This window comes from Sus scrofa, chromosome 15 (assembly GCF_000003025.6).
Source record: "Sus scrofa isolate TJ Tabasco breed Duroc chromosome 15, Sscrofa11.1, whole genome shotgun sequence".
NCBI lineage: Eukaryota > Metazoa > Chordata > Mammalia > Artiodactyla > Suidae > Sus > Sus scrofa.
In genome coordinates, this window is record NC_010457.5 from 1936468 (window position 1) to 1941677 (window position 5210).

At 40.0% G+C, this 5210-nt stretch overlaps 1 pseudogene; it reads right to left on the reverse strand.

Annotated features, from left to right (window-relative positions):
• On the reverse strand, nt 232–1060 carry LOC102159381 (annotated as a pseudogene).

Sequence of the window (5210 nt, forward strand, 5' to 3'; positions counted from 1 at the left end):
GGACAATTGAGGCTCAGAGGACTTGGGTGGAGTGGGGAAGGGGCAGCCCTGGTGGCCAAAATGGATCCAACCCCCATCTCAAATCCCCCACCCTACTCTGACACTTCCCCGCCCCCCATCCCAGCACAGTGGCATCCACAAATGCCACTCCCCACACAAGCCCCCTCCCACCCCCTCCACCCCTCCACCCCAACCCTTGACCCAGGCCATCCCAACACTGGAGGGGAAGAAACTTCTTTAAGGTTATCATATTTGCAATACTGCCCCAGCCCCTACGGAGACTGCTAGAAGGGCAGGTTGGCCATGCTGCCTGGCGCTGGGAGGTGGCCCATCTGGCTGTCCAGAGACTTGCTACGGTGCTGCTCTGCCACAGGGTGTGGGACACCATGAGGTTCTGCTGGTGCTGGGGGCCCGTTAGGAAGACCTGTGGGGAGAGCATATGTGTGTTGGGGGGGGGGTGCTGGCTGTAGACCCTCCCCCCTCGGTATGCTCCAATACTTCATCAGCATGAAATGCAGCTAGGTCATAAGGCCTTGGGGACATGACTCCTGGTGCAGGCTGTGGGGCACACCTGTCCTGCCCAGCAAGGACATTTGTTCTGGGTGGCACATGGACATGAGCCTCCGCGGGACACCCTGCTGGCCCAGGAGGTTGGGGGGCCAGAAGGGGGTCTGTTCCAACATCATGTTCTGGAGGTTCATTGAGATGCAGTTTGGGGGCTGGGCCTTGGGGGGCTGGTTCTTGCCTTGGAGAAGTACTGGAGGGTGCTGCTTGGCTTCTCGAGGGGATGATCTTGGAAAAGTCGATCTCGGGGATCCCTGACAGGGTGGGCCAGATCACCTCGCTCAGCTCAGGGTCATTCAGCACTGATGCCACCTCGGGGAGCATGCCCCAGGGGTACGCATCACCCATGCACCCGCCATGCTTTTTTGCCCATCGGATGCTGCTAAGGGGCATGGGGTCTGGTGTATGGCTAGGCAGGTCCTCATGGGGCGGGGCATGCCTGAAGGGTAGTGCTGCTGTAGGCCAGGTCCCCCACCCCGCCCCCACTGGGAGCCATGTGAGGAAACTAATTTAGACAATCCATGTACTTCACTAGCCCAGTGTTCACAAAAGGTTAGAATTCAATAAATGATAGTCATTATTAGTTTATATATACTGTGAATAAGGAAGCATTAGAAAAATATTTCTAATCTAAATATATGACTGAGAGACAGTCCAATAAATTCCCAGCATGAATTAAAAATAATCCCAGAATATCAATCAGAATGGTCCTTAAAGGAAGTCTCTTCAGCTGGTTCTGTGGTTCTATGGTTTCTACCAAGAGCTAACACTCAAATAAGAACAACAGTGATTGTCGTTTCTGGACTGTTGTTTCTTCATAGTTTAAGTAAAGGAACACTTTAAAAAAAGAACACTGCAACGAAGGTTTCCAGCTGTGAGGAATTCCCTCCCTGGTTAAACAGGTCACTGACTGTTTGCAAAAGGAGTTGTAAGATATTGTTTGTGCCCTGCAAATCAAAAAGAGTTGGGAGGAAGTCCATAGATTAACGAGAATATTAGGCAGCCTTATGATGTGAGGTAGAAAATACATTTTCCTTTTCTGTTCTGAACTTTCAAACAACTTTTATGTAAAGTAGAGCTTAGGCAGACAAAGAGCCTCAAAAGCAGGTAACTGGGCAGAGAAAATCTTATCTTGGATTTTCCAAGGAGCTTCCATTGCACTGTTAAAATTAATATTATTTCTTGGTGAGCCCAATTTAATGCATCGCTGCTTCTAATTGTGTGCTTAACACACACTCCTTTGACTGTTTAGCCTGGGATGTAAATAAATGTTAGCATTCACAGATTCATACATCTAATTAATTTCAACCAAAAAGTCATTATGATATTACACCATATGAACTTTTCATTAACTGTAATGGAACCTTTAAAAATGAGATGTTTTCTGGAATACTCTATGTTAGGCATAGGTAATACAACAGGTTAAAAAAATTAAAAAAGTAGGACTGTCTTTTATGGAAAATTCTAGAAATTTACATGAATTGGTCATACGAGTTTCATTTAGTTTGATTACTAGAAAAAATTACCGTACATTATAGTTCATTGGCAATCTTCCAGCAAATCTTCAGTTTCTGATTCATTCAGGTATCACAAACATGTTTTATTTTTCAACTTTGCTCTGAGTGTTCATAATGTCCCCAAGTTCTTTAAAGAACTATAGTGAAAATTTATCTTAAATTTTCTTCTTTTAGCTTTGTATAATGTTTCTTTAAACCGCATCTTAGTGGTTAATTATTAGAAGGTGAAGTAGTTAAATAGAACCCAGGAATGGCTTAGAATCCTAAGAATACATATAATTTAGGATTTATTTAAGTCTAGGCCATAATGCTGAGCTTGTACATCTTCTTATTTTTTTTAAATTGTATTTGTATGTGAGAGTGGCTTTTTTTAAAAGATTTTTATTTTTTCTATTATAGTTGATTTACAATGTTGTCAATTTCTGTTGTACAGCAAAGTGATCCAGTCATACATATATACGCATTCTTTTTCTCATATTATCCTCCAATATGTTCCATCAAAAGTGACTAGATAGAGTTCCCTATGCTGTACAGCAGGATCTCATTGCTTATCCACTCCAAATGCACTAGTTTTCATCTACTAACCCCAAACACTCAGTCCATTGAACTCCCCCTTGGCAACTACAAGTCTGTTCTTCAAGTCCATGAATTTCTTTCATTTCTGTAGATAGATTCATTTATGCCATATATTAGATTCCAGGTATAACTGATATCATATAGTATTTGTCTTTCTCTTTCTGATTTGCTTCACTTAGTGTGAGAGTCTCTAGTTCCATCCATGTTGCTGCAAATGGCATTATTTTGTTCTTTTTTATGGATGAGTAGTATTCCATTGTGTATATATATACCACATCTTCTTAATCTATTCATTTGTCGATGGACATTAGGTTGTTTCCATGTCTTGGCTATTGTGAATAGTGCTGCTATGTACATAGGGGTGCATGCATCTTTTTCAAAGAAAATTTTGTCTGGATATATGCTCAGGAGTGGGATTGCTTGATCATATGGTACTTCTATATTTAATTTTCTGAGGTACCTCCATACTGTTTCCCATAGTGGTTGTACCAATTTACATTCCCACCACAGTGAAGGAGAGTACCCTTATCTTCATACCCTCTCCAGCATTTATTACTTGTGGACTTGTTAATGATGGCCATTCTGACCAGTGTGAGGTAATACCTCACTGTAGTTTTGATTTACACTTCTCTAATAATTAGTGATGTTGAGCATTTTTTTTTTTTTAATGTTTCTGTTGGCCATCGTATATCTTCTTTAGAGAAATGTCTGTTCAGGTCTTCTGCCCATTTTTCCATTGGGTTGTTGGGTTTTTTTGCTGTTGAGTTGTATAAGTTGTTTGTGTATTTTAGAGATTAAGCCCTTGTCAGTTGCATCATTTGAAACTATTTTCTCCCATTCTGTAGATTGTCTTTTTGTTTTTTTCACGGTTTCCATGGCTGTGCAAAAGCTTGTAAGTTTGATTAGGTCACGTTGATTTATTGTACATCTTCTTTGGATAGAAAACTCTATCTGACATAGGGTCAGTTAAATTGTGGATGTGAAGTATATACAACACAATGGAAATGGTGCTATTGAATGTTATGGACCAGCTGGGAGGAAAGAGGATCTCTAAAATGCAGGGTTCTCCTGAACACTGTAGAAGTTGTCATTAAGAAAAGTTTAAGTCCTAACTTATTTTTCAAGCATTTTCACTGATGTAACTTATATAGTGGATCTTAAGTTGTTTATTTTTCTTCAAAGTCGTGGTTATCTTTTTTCTGTCAAAATTCAAATTTTCTGCTGCACACAGATATTAGAAGAATATCAAAACAATTCTTAAGCATCATCTTAAAGTCTTTTATCAAGCATTTACTCATAAAAAGAATTTTTTGTGATTTTTATATTAAAACATTTCATCTATATTAGATTTTATTAAGTTCAATAAAGAGTTGAGCATTGAGAAAGAAAGATATAAAGAACCAATATCTTTTCCTGTCAGTATTTATGTTTGGGTAAATAAAACACATGTCTTCCTAGATAATTCTGGACCATATATAATCCAGGTAGACTGTACAATAATCCTATTTGCTCTGTAGAAATTGAAAGCATTCTTCTTTGTTTGCCAGCAGTACAGGAGGTCCCCTATTCAGCACTGCCCTAGTTCAACATTGAGCAAATTATAGTCCTCACATGTGAAAGAGTGACTACTCCTTATAGGCTGATCAGTTGACAGAAGAATTAAATATATTGCACATGCTTGGCCTATGATAAGTTGTGTTCATGTATTCATTTCACAAACCTTGATGATCCAGCAAGTTTTTCCTGAGAAAGTGAGATCTGAGCAGAGATCTGAAAGGTGAGTAGGATTATCAAGCAAAGGGATTTGTGAGGCAGCTGAGGGAGGGCAGGTGTGGGGACCCCCACAATGGGAGAGAGCATGGCTCTGTGCAGACCCTAAAGGAAGGTCAGTATGGCTAGGTGCTGGATGTTCCAGGCAGAGGGTCTTAGTGAGGCTCTACCAGGAAGGCAGTTCCATGGGTTTTTGGTGCCATCACAAACTGTCTTTATGCAATGAAAAATCAGAACCTATCCAAGGGTGTTAAGCTAGGGAAAGGCATTCTGTAAAGCTCTTTGCTTTGAGTCATCTCTCTTCAGTCACCAAGAGAAAAAATCCAATTCATAAAAGAATATGAAGAGAGCTCCTCTTGTTGATTTTTCCTTTTTTTATTATTAAATTTATTAAATGAAATAACATAAATACAGTCCTTAGAATAGTACCTGGTCTATAGCAGGTACTTTTTCTCTGACAACTCATATTTATCTGGGTTCCTCAGAATTACCTCCTTAGTGGTACAACTGCCAACTCAAATTGTTTTGGAAAATGCAACAACTGTTCAGCGACAAGGATCATCAAACTTTCCTTTGAGTTAAACAAACGTCTGTTATAAAAACTGGGCAGTGAAGAGATGGTTTAAATTGCTTTATTCGATGTCAAAAAAAAGTCTGCATGCAGCCTGTGGAGAGCCGATACATTATGATCTTTTTATTCCCCAAGCAATTTAGTTTTCCAATATTTTCAGTAATACACTTCCTCTTGTCAGTGTAGGAGAGCCCAATTTACACAATAATAGA